The 15996-nt window shown below is 39.4% G+C and overlaps 1 long non-coding RNA gene across 1 annotated transcript in view; it reads left to right on the top strand.

Annotated features, from left to right (window-relative positions):
- LOC123582624 overlaps positions 1–15996 on the top strand; it is a 148959-nt gene that overhangs the window by 98897 nt on the left and 34066 nt on the right. The window lies entirely within an intron of this gene.

A 15996-nucleotide genomic window follows, 5' to 3' on the forward strand; every position in this document is an offset into this window, starting at 1 on the left:
TTTAAGAACCTTATAATACTATATTCCATTTCTTCTGTCTGGCCTTTAGTTTATAATTTGCATAATTTGATTTACACCTATGTTATAAACTCCTCAATACATCAGTTATGTTTGAAAAGTCAGTAGTCATTTAAAGAGATTTAAATAAGAAAAAATCTTATACATTTACTCAAGTAGTTGTCAGTTTTGATGCTCTTCATTCTGTTGTATATCCATATTCCTACCTGATATGTACTTTCTGCCTGAAAGCTATGCATAAGATTTTTTCTCTTTATCACTGTTTTTGAGCCATTTCATTATTATGTGTTTTGGTATTATTTCCTTCTTGTATGTAGAGTTCAGTGATATTTTTGATTCTGTGAATTTAAGGGCTTTTAAAAATCAGATTTGGAAATCTCTGGCTATTATTTCTTTAAATATTTTTTTTTTCTTTTCCCTTTGCCTTTCCTGTCCTTAGGGAACTCTAATTTACATCTACCCATACTAGGCTGATTGAAGTTATTCCATAGCTCACTCTTTCTTTCTCTTTCTTTCTTTCTTTCTTTCTTTTTCTTTCTTTCTTCCTTTCTTTCTTCCTTTCTTTCTTTCTTTCTTTCTTTCTTTCTTTCTTTCTTTCTTTCTTTCATTTTGGATAATTTCTACTGCTACAACTTCAAATTTATCAATATTTTATTTTGCTATATCTAATATCCTGTTAATCACATTTTTCATTTCAAACATTATTGTTTTAATCTCTAGAAGTTTCAAGTCCTTTTAAAAATATCTTCCATGTCTTTACTTTTGAACATATGAAATACAGTTATAATAACTGTTTTTAATGTCCTTGTATGCTAATTCTTACATCACTTTTTTATACTAATGAAAAATAAGTACATAAAAAGATGCTTGACATTATTAGGCACCTGGGAAATTAAAATTGAAGCCATGAGATACCACTTGGCTCTTACTATCATCAAAAAGGCAGATAATAATAAGTGTTGGTGAGGATGTATGTGGAGAAATCAGACATTCATATACCACTGGTGGGACTCTAAAATGGTGCAGCACTTTGGAAAACATAAATTTTCCAACTTCAGTAAGGCTGAACATAGTTATCATATGTCATAAAATCCACTCCTAGGCATACTCCAGAGAAATGGAGTGGGGGGGACCCACACTGTATCTTGTGAAAAGAAAGTCCCATAAGCAATGACCCTTCCATCTTGACCTGTGCATTGCTGCAGGTCTCATTTAGAGCCTCAGACACAGGACTTGCCTGTGTCTTTGAAATGGCTTTCAAACAAACTTTGATTTGGCTTATGCTCTAAAAGTGGTTTGAAAGAAAGGGCTCTACTTGTCCATCAAGAGAAGGGGTAGCAGGGGAGAAGCCCACTCCCCTCTACAGTAGGCAACACCTGTGCAAATGGTGAAAGGGAAAAAACATGCCCATTCAGTGTGAATGAAGGGGACATGAACGCTCTCTGCTGCTGTGTTCACAAAGAGCACTCCTCAGCCTTGCCCTTTGTTAGCTATCACCCCACCAAGGTTATAGGCAGAGACAACCCAGTGTAGTACAAAGAGTCCTGGAATGGGTGTCCCAGATTTGATACCTGGGTTTAGCTCTCTATGAAAACTTGACAATTCCCATATCACCTCTGGCGTTCAGACTCCTCATCATTTGGGCTCTGTGACACTCAGAAGCCTTTCCTATTTTTATATTCTGTAATCTCAGAAACTGAATAATGTAAGGAGTAACCCACAAGGAAGTTCTCTGCTTTTATGGGATCAGAATTCACGTTAAATATACCACAGACTGAAGAAGTTAGAGTATAAAGGAGTGAGTCAGAAGATCCTAGTGCCTGATGCCATCAGGTATTATTAACTCAAAGTACCAGTTCCATATAGGAATATATTTCCTGCATAGATGGGCTATGTCCTTCATAGGTATGAGCTTGTCCTATTGGTCAGTGGATTCTCCCAGAGCTAGACTTTTTCAGTACTTCTGTAGAGATTTCTGAGACTGCTCAATTCTTTTAATTGATACAGGCTTTAACAGAAGGGTCAGGGTATTGTGTCAGGTTATAGGCCTGGGAATCCTGCCGTGTTAAGGTAAAGTTTTGTTTTGAGAGAAGGAAAGAGGGTGCAAGTGAGCAAAGGGCAGACAGAGTGAGAGACAGAGAGAAGCAGGGCTCACCCAAAGTGGGACTCATGTTCAACTGAAGAGGGGCTCAAGCTCACCTGATGCAGGGCTCGAACTCACAAACTGTGAGATCATGACCTGACCCAAAGTCAGATGCTTAACTGACTGAGCCACCCAGGCACCCCTTGTTAAGGTAATATCATTTCCATATTTCTAAATTCTACATGGAGGTGAAATATCAAGGGTGGTCTTACTGTGGCACTCAGGTCCTAGGTCCCAGAAGCAGGATAGGGTCACAAAGCCCTCTTAGTCTATGTGAGAGATAACTGGAGTAGTGGCCAAAGAGAAGAAATGATGTGAAGATCATTTCTGAGATATTATATATGTATAAGACTTCGGGGACAACTAGATATGGAAAGTCAGAAACAAAGAGTTGGAGATGTCTTTGAGGTTCTCAACATAGGTAATATTTCTTAATGTTATTTAAGAAAACATCAACATGAGATTAAGGTGTCTGTAGTCACTGAACTAAACTGTAATTTCAAAGTGTATACTTCATGGACCTTAAGGGTGTAATGATCAGATTCTCTGAGCTAACAATACTATGACTCTAGGAAAAAATAACATAGATTGGTATGCTATGTCAATGGTAAGTGTAAATGTTACTACCATAATCACAGTGGGACAGTACTATTGGTTATTCATCTAGAACTTGGTGCAGTTCCACATTTTGCTGGTGCTGACCTCCATGAAGGGCTTTTTGGCCCTTTCCTCTCTTTTCCAAAGTTGGCAAATCATTGCAGAGCTAATCCTTATATAATAGTATGTTGAACTAATAATCTCTTAGATCCCTTACAATAGTAAAATTATTATATGCACACCTCTATAATGAAAGGCAGGGTTTCAGGTGCAGATGGTTTTTCTGCTGCTATGGTTGTTTACATCTAGCATCTATTCCAGTTTGTTGATGTCACATTGTCAAATTTTGGAGATTATCCTTGGATGTTTTAAAGCGCAGTGCTAGGCACTATTGACTGTAAAACAAACTAGCATTTCTGACCTGACCTGTATGGGATCAGACTAACAGAAACTACCATGAGGAGGGAGGGGAAGACATAACTGGGTAAATTCAGTCCCTTTACCAGTTGCAGTATAGACAACCAAACTGCCCAAGCCATTCTGATGGTTATCCTTCTATTTAAGGTTGGTGAGGTCAAAGAGGGACCCTCCAGTATAGTGTGCAGGGATCAATAGAAGTTTCACAAAGCCACTTCTCCCTTCAAAGGAATTCTGATACTTTGCTAATAAGTACAATTTTCTTATGTCAGTTACAGGAATTTATCAGTGAAGATACTATTAGCTGACAACTTCTTGGACAATTTGATGATATGGCTCAAACATGTGATTTAAATTCTGGGTTCTGTCCCTCCACAAAGCTATCCATGGGTCAGCATTATACAAAGGCTGGATGCCCTTGGTGGTAAGAAGGCTGACAGTAGAAAGTGGAGACGAGAGAAACTAGAGCAACAAGTTTCCTTGTTTAGGTAGTGTTGCTTCCCAAAACTCACATAGGAGCAAGCATACTTTCCCCCAAGTCATACTAAACATCCTGCCATATCTTACAGTCTCACAGTGGTTTTGGCCAGCCCAGACTCAAATCAATCACTGTGGCAAGGCAGGTTTTGCATTATCCTGATTGGCTGAGACAAACCTGCCTATCCTCGGGGCTGGACACAGTTTTTGGGTCAGGCCTCCAAACTGCATGTAGCCATTCAGTGGAGACAGGTGGTATGATGTTTGAGAGCAATCCGGATTTGCAAAAAATCATTTAGATTTATATAATATTTTCTAATTTAAAAGCCACTTTTATATATTTCATTTTACTAATATAAATACCACTTTTACTCTAAATGTAAGCAAAAGATGAGGTCCAAGTATGTGAAGGAGCTATCAAAGCTTTGTGTTTTTACACAGTAGGGTTTAGCAAATCAATAACTTAAAGAAGGAGAACAAACAGGAGAGTTTAAGATTGCAAGAAGGTTTCTTGGGCTAAAGGAAGACTCCATACTATTTTAGGAATACAATGTTTAGATAAAAGAAGTTGGTGTCTGCTTTTTACATTTTTTTAAAGTTTTTATTAATTTTGAGAGATGGGGGGTGGGTGGGCAGAGAGAAAGGGAGAGACACAGAATACCAAGCAGGCTTTGCACTGTCAGTGTGGGGCCCAATGCAGGACTCGAAACGACGACCTGAGCCAAAATCAAGAGTCAGTTGCTTAACTGACTGAGCCACCCGGGGCACCTCAGGGTTTAATTTCTTGAGGAGAGTTGAGAATGACCTGGAAAACAGGAATAAAAGGGATAGGAATAAACAGAATAATTTACATTATTTTACGGATATTTTTACGGATAATTTACATACTATATGGGTGACAATTAATGGACCTAAGAAGAGGAAGATTATAGTTGTTAAAAGGTCAGTCATGAAGAAGAAGAAGAAGAAGAAGAAGAAGAAGAAGAAGAAGAAGAAGAAGAGGAGGAGGAGGAGGGGGAGGAGGAGAGGGAAAGGGAAGGGGGAAGGGGAAGGAAGGAAGGAAGGAAGGAAGGAAGGAAGGAAGGAAGGAAGGAAGGGAGGAAGGAAATCTTCATAAGTAACAGTCTTGAGTTGCAAAGTGGCTGGGTCACAAACACATTAAATTCCTGGTAGAACAAATGTAGCAGCTTATCTGAAGGTACTTATGTAAAGGGGGCTATGGTTTGAGGCATAAGAGCTGGGGTTGAAAATTTAGGGCTTCTGCAAGCTGGCACCAGCACTATCTAGGGGATTCTGTGGCCCACCCTACTGTCACCCTGTCTGAGGCTGTCTAGAGAAAGTCTAACATCCAGTTAGGACCAAATCTTTTGAGCTCAGCATCTAGGTGCAGACTGTTAATAGTTGATGTGCCTTCAAGAAGAGTATCCTCATTTATATTTTCTCTTCTTCCTTCTCCACTTCTCCCATACTTCCCCCCACCCTTTTTTGTTTGGCTGTTGGGAGGTCTCATCTTTGAAAAAAAATCTTCTATATCACAATTAATGAATGTGTCCAATTTCAACCAACTGATCACTTCCATCTTGAGAGGTTCACATAATAAGACTATATAAAGTACCTTTTTCATTTACTTACATAAACATTCTCCTATTAGATGATACTTCTAAATCTCATATCTCTGTTAATAATCTTATTAAAAACTTCCCTACTGGCCATTCCCTACCTGTCAGGGAGATAGAGGGAACTAAATTTAAACAATCTCTAACATCTTTAAGTTACTAAAAAGTAAACACATTCAGCCCTGCCCCTGTCAATGCAGTCCAATCAGACAGAGACAGAGCAGATGGCCTTCAAGCTCCCACCCCCTTAGAAAAGGAACAGTTCTTAGGTGGAAGCCGAGCTTGCAGTAAACAGGCTGATGAATAAGTTTCCCAGAATCTCTGTTCTTAGGAAGAGCGTTGACCACCAGACTGTGTACCCTGATGATCTATGGAGTTAACAACAAACACCGAAACCCAGAATAGAACCCTTTGATCATAGTGCCCACTTGTCACTAAGCACCCTCACAGATCTGCTGACAGAATATTGACTGCCAGGTCCCCGATGGACTGAGAAATGTCTGATCCCCAAGTCCAACTGGGTATCTTATGGAGAAACCACCAGCAGAGCGACTGTTAGAACTTGTTGGACAGCATCAGCAATCAGGGAAACAAACACTATTCCACAGTTGGAGAGAACATAAAGCTTATGGAAAGAGAGAAGTCCTGCTCAATTCTGTCTTTCAACTGGAAAGAAGAGAATTTGTTGAAAAAGAAACTCAGTTTTCTGGAGTTCATGAAGAAATATGAAGCTAATGCCCAGCTAATGGAGCAGAAAGTCTTTTATAAACAATCTCATTTGAAGCTCCAAAGGTCAGAGGTGGCACATGCCCAGTTGCTGGGCAACAAGGACCTGGCCAAACGGCTCACCTCCAAGAATATGTTGTCCAACTACACCTCTACCTCGGTGGATGAGAGTGAGGCAGCAGTGAAGGCAATAGTCCAGAATAGGAGAGGGTGGAAGAAGAACAAGATGCTCTTCAGGCTCAGTCTGGACAAAAACATGCTCTACCCACCCCTCAGCAGTAGTCTGATGAAGAAGGTGGAGGCCCAGCCAGCTTCCAGGGTGACTTTAAAGGCAGACTCCAAGAAAGAGAGTGTAAGGGCAACTGTAAAAATCAGTAGGTCTCCTTCCAGAAAGGAGGGCAAGCCAGCTCTGGTTTTATCTTTAGAGTCTCTGGGTAGCCCACAGCAGGAAGCTAGGCAGAGAAAGCTTTCCTTAGACAGCAGGCCACCCCTGGAGGGGGAAGGAATGATGAGGGACTTCTCCAGCAGGACATCAAGCATTGTGCAGAATCATCTCCAAGATCCAGCTAATGGCAGGAAATCAAAAGGCAAGTTTCTGAAATACATAGTGTATGGAGACAGAAGTGTGGAACACCCCAGTAAGAAAATTCCAAGACCCAGGAACAATCCTCATGGCCAAGAAGTGGTCAGCACTGCTGACCGAGATCCAAATCCTTTTAAGGCAAGAGTTTCTGATGAATGAAAGAGCTAAGTCTCTGGAAAACAGAATCCAAAGTCTGCTGCAGCCTACACATTTTCTTTTTCAAGATTATTCTTCTAGCAGTCCCTTGGAAACAGGAAGTGAGGGAGTACTGCATGATCCAGTAATCAGAATGCATGGTGCAGGAAGAGAGCAGAAAATCATTCTTGAAGAGATCAGAAAACAAATTGGAAGCAATTCCCTCATTAAAGCAAACATTTTTTTCCCCAAAGGTACCCTTCCCCTTTCTACCCATTTATCATTCAGCAAAAACTTAACAACAAAAAAAATCTTACCCCTGACCTCAAACTGCTTCTGAACTCAGAGAGAAAATGCTTTTCCTCTTCTATAAAACCATGACATCAAGACAGGATTTAACAGTAAGAAAGTGGACCTGGATCACAACTGGCCCTTGTAGCCCTTAAATTGGAGACACAGAGACAAACATAGCCCACAGGCAGCAAATGATGGGCAGGCTGCACTGGGAGCAGGGCATCTTGAACTTTCCACACCAGCCTTCATCTCTACACCAAATAACACTTTTCAATGAGTAATATCCAAAAGGAACATGATTCTGGGAAACTTTTTGCCAATATTATTTTTACTGTAAAAAGAGTCAAAGACAATAATTTGGGAAATGTTAGCAAATTTGTTCCTTCAGTGGCATGAGGAGGGAGTGGGAATGGAAACTTCACTCTAATTTCTGACCTTTTCACAATAAAAACAAACAAATGAACACTAGTTGGCTTGAAAACTAGGAGAGATCTTTTTCTTATGGGGAGAAACCTCTTATGGGGAGCCTCCTTACATTTAGTTAAACAAAGACAGTACTGACTGAAGCAAGCTGAAGTTAACTGGCTTGATAATGTGGAAGGGGCATGGAGTGGGAGGCAGAGCCTGGTTTCTACCTTTATTTACATGAATAAAGTATATGGCCAGAGTAATCTTGGGCAAAGTGCTTCACAGTTTGACATCTGTTTCCTCATCTATAAAATGAGGGTTAGGTAATATGATCTTTTAGGTCATTTTAACCCCTAAACTTCCACAATGCAAATTACTTTGTTACAAAAACAGATTCTGAATGACTGCCCTTGAGCAAAATAAAATGTCTTGTCCCTCCAGTGATCTTTCCAGTGGTCTGTTAATATTTCAGACTTTTTGCTGAGGTAACATAAGGCAGTTAAAAGTTTTTAATAATCAATTAGATAGTAATTGGATAAATACATAAAGTGAGAATTTTACATTTAAATGTTTTTTTTTTTCCTTTTGTAACACCCAGTGCTCATCCCAACAAGTGCCCTCCTCAATGCCTATCACCCATTTAGCCCATACCCCCATCCAGCACCCCTCCAGCATCCCTAAGTTTGTTCTCTGTATTTAAGAGTCTCTTATGGTTTGTCTCCCTCTCTGTTTTTATCTTATTTTTCCTTCCCTTTTCCTATGTTCATCTGTTGTTTCTTAAATTCCATAATGGTAAGGCTCTCTTTAAAAGTTATTTCTGTGTATTTCCTAAATATTTAAGTCTCATGATGACAGCAAAAGTAATCTAAGAAAGTGGACTTCATTTTATAAAGCATATGACTAATTAATCACAGGTTTAGTGTCACCTGTGAAATCAGATGGCTGAAATGAGGCCCATTTGCAGGCAGAGGCTACTCTTGTCACACATTGCAATGGTCTGTGATGTTCCAAATGACTGTTTCCACTTCATGTGGTTTCAATGTGAATTTTAACAATTTCCTCTATAGGTTATTGAGTAGAAGTATTGAAAACACACAGATGGTTATCACGAGAAACAAAAAAAGACATCCTTAAATAAATGATTACAAGAGTGATTTTAGAGTAGGGAGTCTAGATGGAGATATGAGATAGAGAGGAATAAAGAAGCTCTCTGAAAAGTAAAGTCGCTTAGGAAAATATGATCTATTTACTCACCACCTTCTTAGAAATATGTGGAAAACAAACTGGTTTTCCTCTTACTGCTTTTCCAAACCAGCTACATTCATAAGAATTATGCTGTCCCTGAACAATGGAAAGAAAGTGTGAGGAGCCCCTGAATGCCTGAAGAGCTCCAAGATCCTTCTACATATCCAGGGACAATTCTTGTACTGCTCCTTACTGGTAGTTTCTGTAGAGATCTGGAAGCCCAGTTGACAAATCAGGCCCTTTGACTTTGCAAATATAATTTCATTCATATACTCCTTCAATAGTTTTGTACTGGACATTGAAGTAAACCAAAATAGACATGTTTCTACTGTCCTGGAGCTTACAATTTGAGGACAGAGTTAGGCAGTAATGAAACAAACAAAATAATACATTGTGATAGGCACTATGGAATGATGATGAACATTTTGGAGAACACAATTTAAATTTGAAAAATAAGTCAGTCCTATTAATAATATATATTGAAGGCAAATGGCATTTTCACCAGGTTGGGTGCTGAATGCAAGCACACTGGGAGCAATTTTGAAATGCATTTTTAGGTAAGAAGATAACTTCATTTGACAGGCCCAAGTATACACTGTTGAGTTGTGGCAAGCTGGGATTGTCTTACTCAATTTTAGCTTGAAGTACTAGAACATTATCTTCCTGCCCTTGGTGTTGTCTCTGGGATAAGGCTGCCTTATTTGCCTCAAGCAACAGATTTGATCTCACTACAGTGCCTTTTTGTGCCCACTGAGTAGATGAAACCTAGCAGTGTCAGGCAATGATTGGTCCTGAAAGGTGAACAATTGATATATAAAGTCCAAAATCAATTACATCACCTCTCAAAAGTTTTGAAATATTTTCACTTAGCTGATTTATCTGTAAGAAGAGTTGTGATTGAGGGGTGGGTGTCCAGCAGTGGTGTGCAAAGGTACAGAAGGGAGGATGAAAAGGAATTTCTGAGACACTCTGGTTGGTGTGTAGCTCCATAAATCATGTTTACATTCTGCTACTGACATGGGGGGCACAACCATGAATAAGACAAAGTCCCTGCCTTCATAGAGCTTGATTTCTAGTGGAGCACAGATAGCAATAAGCAAACTAATAATAATGACAATTTGCCTTTACTGAAAGTTCCATGTGTAACTCAAATGCTACCATTTCCCGGGGATATTGACCACGTTCTTCTTGCCTCCCTTTATTCCCTTTTTCTGGTTCCTACCTATGGGTTCTGCTATGACCTATATGAACTGTAGTCTTAAGAGCCAACATTTTTATCTCCTGTGTAGGCTTTTTTCTAGATCCATATATTTTTTGAATTTTCTCTGAACAACTCCACTTGCATATCTTTCAGACACTTCAACTAAAACAACTAAACCCAGCTGTACTGTATTGGCTTTCCCTCCAAAATCTGCTCCTCTTGTTTGAACCCAACAACCCCACTATCTACCCAGTCACCTAAACCAGAAATGTGGTAGTTCTTTAGAATGCAAAACAGATTATCTTTGCTACTCGAAGTCTGTAAAATAAAGTCCAAAGTCTTTGGTATGGTTTACAAGGCCCTCTATGACCTGACCTATCATTGTCCTTTCTAATCTCATCTTGACACTTATTCCCTATACTCAGGTATATTGAACACCCTCTATATATCTGCCTGGTATACATTTACACATCTGTTAAGATTGTCCTAAACCCTTATCTCCTATCTGAAAAAGTTTTGGATCTGAATGCTAAGATTATATTTTTACATACTTCTATAACCCTTAGTGGTTTGCTTATGTCTGATCTATTAAATTATCTCCTTATAATAGACTCTTTGATTGAGCAAAGCAGTTTTGAATCAATCTAACACTTTAGCAAACATGCAATGTGGCAAGTATTCAATTGGTATTTGTTAAATGTTAATGAAAGGAAAAAACTTCACACTTCAGTTGGAATAGGATGAGGGGCAGGTTTTGAAATCTTCTGTAGCAAACTCTCCTTGTCATAAATATTATCATCATCCTACATGTCCCAAGTTCTTCCCATAGGTCTCATTTACAGACTCATTTAAATAATGAGGGCTGTATTTGTGTATAGGGGAGGGGAGAGTGGAGCAGCAAAAGACAACTTTTTTTTTTTTTTTTTTTGCAAACCTGCTCTCTGGCTCTGGTGGCTCTGAAAAAACAATTTTTTTTTTTCCTGGTCACTATCAGATAAGAATCAAACATCTACATTTCTAGGTATTAAGTCCACACCAGTGAAACTCTCTTAACTGAAAACATAATTCTCACTTAGGCCTTCCTCTAGGTGGGAAGCCTGAAGATAAGTGTGTGAGCAACCAGATTCTTTTCTCTTCCTCCCCTTACCCTTCTTCTTACTTACAGCTATTTTCAGCCCTTCTAGAAGGGAAGGAATTAGAGAAAATGATTCTGCCTTATCCATTTTGTGCAGCTATAATAGGGTATTGAGCCGTTGGAAGAGGTGAGGTTAATGGCTTTCGTCCATGAAATATATCCTACTGGGAACCCCAACTGAGAATCTCTAGTTAGGCTGGCAGGTTCCCATTTCTCCTCCCCTCACAACTTCTGTATTTTATGGTACTCAGATGTAGGGTACCTGGCCCCCTGTAAGAAGTCCGCAGGTGAAGTGATTTCCAAGATGGCTCATCTCTTATAACCACATGTAGCAAATGGGACACATACACTTCAACCCCATTATTTGTGAATGTGCCTTTTTTTTTTTTTTTGGTTTATTTATTTATTTTTGTGAGAGATAGCATAAGCAAATGAGCGGGGTGGGGCAGAAAGAGGAGACAGAGGATCCAAAGCGGCTCTGCGCTGACAGCAGAGAGCCAGATGCGTGGCTCGAACTCATGAACTATTAGATCATGATGAAGCAAAGTTGGATGCTTAACCTACTGAGCCACCCAGGCACCCCTTTATTCAGTTGTTAAAGGTCCTTTCAGCCACATCCTACCCAAGGACCCTTTCCAGGAAGAGTCAAGTACCATCCTTGTGTTCCCCCCAATCTTATCACAGGGTCAAGGCCTCCAAGCAGTTCATCTGAACTGTATTTGAACAAGTATTGCCCTGATATCAAAACGAGGCAAAGATATAACAAGAAAACTACAGATCAGTATTTCTTATTAACATAGATGTAAATATTCTTAAAAATACTAGCAAAACAAATCCAGGACCATATAAAAAGGTTTATGTACCATGGACAAGTAGGATTATTTCATGAATGCAAGGTGGGTTCAATACACTAAAATTCATCAATGTAATATACCCCCTTAGATACAGAAGAATGATTTGACAAAATCCAATATACTTTCTTGATAAAAACACTCAACAAACTAGGAATAGAAGAAAATTTCGTCAACCTGAAGCATCTATGAGAAACTCACAGCTAACACCATACTCACTGGTGAAAGATGGAATGTTTTCCTCCTAAAATCAAGAATAAGACAAAGATATCTGTTCTTGCCACTTCCAGCTAATGTTATTCTAAAAGTGCTAGTCAGGGTATGTAGGTATGAAAAACAAACAGAAAGAATCCAAAGTGGAAAGGAAGAAGTGAAACTATTTAAATTCACAGATGCATGATGTTGTGTGTACGAACTCCTAAGGAATAAAATAAACAGATAAATACAGAAAAGCTGCAGAATACAAGATCAATATACAAAAATTATATTTTACATACTAGCAATGAACCAAAAATAAAATTTAAAAAAAAGATTGTTTATAGTAATAGCATCAAAAATAACAACTTAGGAAAATATCCAAAGAAGACCAGACTTGTACACTGAAAGCTACGAAACATCAGTGAAAAAAATTAAAGACCTGAACAAATGGAGAGACATCCCATGTTCATGGATTGGGAAACTTTATATTGTTAAAATAGCAATATTCCTTATAAAACACAGCACAATCCCTATCAAAATTCCAGCTGTGTGTTTTGTTGATTATAAAATTCATGTGGAACTGCAAGGGACCTCAAATAAACAAAGTGATCTTGAAAAAGAACAAAGTTGGGGGATTCACATCTCAAATTCAAAACCTAGCTATAGCAATCAAGTTGTAATAAGACAGTGTGGCACTGGCATAACGACAATGCAAGTCCAAAAAATAAAGTGTTATATTTATGGTCAATCGTTTCTCAATAATGGTGCCAAGACCATCATAGGGAAACAAGTCTTTTCAACTGGGCTTGGACAACTGGACATCCACAAGCCAAAGAACAAAGCTGGAGTCCTACAATACACAATATGCAAAAATGGATCAAAGACCTAAAACTATAAGACACTTATTAGAAAACAAGTGTAAATATTCATGACTTGGATTAGGTAAATTTTGTTTTTTAAAGATATGACACTTGGGGCACCTGGGTGGTTCAGTCAGTTGAGCGACCGACTTCGGCTCAGGTCATGATCTCACGATTTGTGAGTTCGAGCCCCGCTTCGGGCTCTATGCTGACAGCTCTGAGCCTGGAGCCTGCTTCCAATTCTGTGTCTCCCTCTCTGTCTGCCCCTCCCCCACTCATGCTCTGTCTCTGTCTCTCAGAAATAAACATTAAGAAAAAAAAAAAAGATATGACACCAAAAGCACAAGTCTCAAAAGAAAAAAATCGAGAATTTGGACATCACCAAAATTGAAAATTTTTCTGCTTCAAAGAGCTCCATCAAGAAAGTGAAAATACTGGGGCGCCTGGGTGGCGCAGTCGGTTAAGCGTCTGACTTCAGCCAGGTCACGATCTCACGGTCCGTGAGTTCCAGCCCCGCGTCGGGCTCTGGGCTGATGGCTCGGAGCCTGGAGCCTGTTTCCGATTCTGTGTCTCCCTCTCTCTCTGCCCCTCCCCCGTTCATGCTCTGTCTCTCTCTGTCCCAAAAATAAACAAACATTGAAAAAAAAATTTAAAAAAAAAAAAAAAAAAAAAAGAAAGTGAAAATACTATCCAAAGAATGGGTGAAAATATTTGAAAGTAATTTACGTGGGTAGGGACTTGCATTTAGAATAAAGAACTCAGCAATAAAAAGAACCCAATTAAAAAATGGGCAAAGGATCTGAATAAACATTTCTCCAAAGATGAACAAATGTCCAAAACGCACATGAAAAGATGCTCAACATTATTAGTCATTAGGGAAATGTAAATCAAAACCATGAAATACTTCATTCCCACTAGGATGGCTAGAATCAAAATGTCAATAATAAGTGTTGGCCAGGATATAGAGAAATTGAAACTCTTACACACAGTTGGTGGAAATAGTTAACAGCCACTTTGGAAAGGTTTGATACTTCCTTGAAAGGAGTAGGCATATGACTCCGCAATTCACTCCTATGTACATAACCAGGGGAAATAAAAACTTAGGTCCACATAAAAACCTGTACACAAATGTTCATAGTAGTAGTATTTATAATAGCCATAAAGCAGAAATAACACAAATATCCATCAAATGAATGACCAAAATATGGCATATAAATACAATGAAATATTCAGCCATAGAAAGAAATGAAGTACTGATACATGCTGCAACGTAGAAGCACCTTGAAAACATTGTTCTAAGTGGGAAAAAAGTCATATACAAAGGCCACATATTGCACGATTCCACTGACATGAAATGTCCCAAGTAGGCAAATCTATAGACAGAAAGATTGGCAGTTACCAGGGGCTTTGGTGGGAGGTGGGGGGGTGGGGGTGGGACTGGGAAAGTAGTGAGGGGAGAATAAACAGCCACTCTAATGGGTACAGGAATTTTATTTTTTTTACAGTGATAAAAATGCTTTCTATAAAATGGTGATAGTTGCACAATTTTGTGAATATTCTAAAAGCAACTAATTGCGCACATTAAAATGGTGAATTTTATTGGATGAGGGAGGGTCAACTCTTGCCAAAGAAATCTTCACTATAAATTATCTTCAACTTCTCCATGCACTCTGCTCTTAATTGGCAACTATTGAGAATCTCAGTCTCTCAGGATGTTTTGCATAAGGCTGTCTAGCATCTTTTATCTCAACTTTGCTGAATCCTGATAACCAGCAATGAGGTAAGCTTGGATATCAGAATCCAAGCTGAGGGCAGGACAGGGCCAGGACTGAGGACCAGTCATTTGACTCTGAAGGCTGCACCCTCAACAGCTGTGTACCTTTACCAGTCACATGCTTATCCCATTTTCTATGGTTTCTTAAAGACCAGAAGATAGCTAGGATAATTATTCCACATCCTGCTCAAATGCACTTAAGAATCCTGACTTGATGGTTGACTTGTAGTAATGGTTATGAGGTTCTGGGAAAAACAGGCATTCATCATGGTGCTTCATTTAGTATAAATGCATAGTATTTGGCAGATTGCTCCTTGATAGACATGAGGAGCTGGCAACAGTGGGATGATGTGATGCCTGCCTCCATCTCCACTGGGAAAGGAGTGTGGCCACAGCAAGGCTGCACAGAGGCTTCTCATTGTCAGAACACATCCAAAGGGCAGGGCTGGGAAAGTCCCATATTCTTGCTCTCAAGGAATCTGTCCTTTTCATTCTCCCCCTCTCCCTAATTTATCTTTCCATGAGTTGAAACACAGCCAGTGATTCTGGGGAGACACTGCCCCAAGGAGAAAGTCCTTCAGTCACAAAACATTAAAATATTCAAAAATAAAAAAAAAACTTTCATTTTTAATATTTATTTTCGAGAGTCAGAGCGTGAACGGGGTGGGGGCAGAGAGGGAGACACAGAATCTGAAGCAGGCTCCAAGCTGTCAGCACAGAACCCGACGTGGGGCTCAAACTCAACGAACGATGAGATCATGACCTGGCCGAAGTAGGAGGCTCAACTGACTGAGCCACCCAGGCACCCCTAAAAAAGCCTTTTTTTGGGGGGAGTAGTGTGGGAAGACAAGGAGGCAGAGGCCACCTTTAGTGAAAAAACAGGAAGCTACATTGAACATTTTATTGCATGCTGAGTCATTTTCAATCATTCACGTAGTGACGAGCTGGTGGAGAGATGATAAAAAAACAAAACAAAACAAAACAAAACAAAACCCCATAACCTTTACCATGAATTGGCACACATTCTAGGTAATGGTTATGGGGGGAAAATTCCATTCACCCCTCACTGTTCAAAAAAGAAATGTGCCCCACCATGCTGTGCTACCATGAAAGCGTGGGCTGCTGTGAGGTCACATGAGCACTTTGGGGGTCAATGAAGTTTTTATGGGTGAGGTACTTTTTAAATTTTGGTTTTGAAGGGTATTTGAGAAATATAAAAATGATTAGGCACAAATGTAGACGCCGGGTGGGGATGCAGGGAGAGAAGTGCCCATAATAGAAGGCAAAAGTGGAAAAGTATGTGGGGCTCAGTCTATGG

The sequence above is a fragment of the Leopardus geoffroyi genome, chromosome B3 (genome assembly GCF_018350155.1).
Source record: "Leopardus geoffroyi isolate Oge1 chromosome B3, O.geoffroyi_Oge1_pat1.0, whole genome shotgun sequence".
Lineage (NCBI taxonomy): Eukaryota > Metazoa > Chordata > Mammalia > Carnivora > Felidae > Leopardus > Leopardus geoffroyi.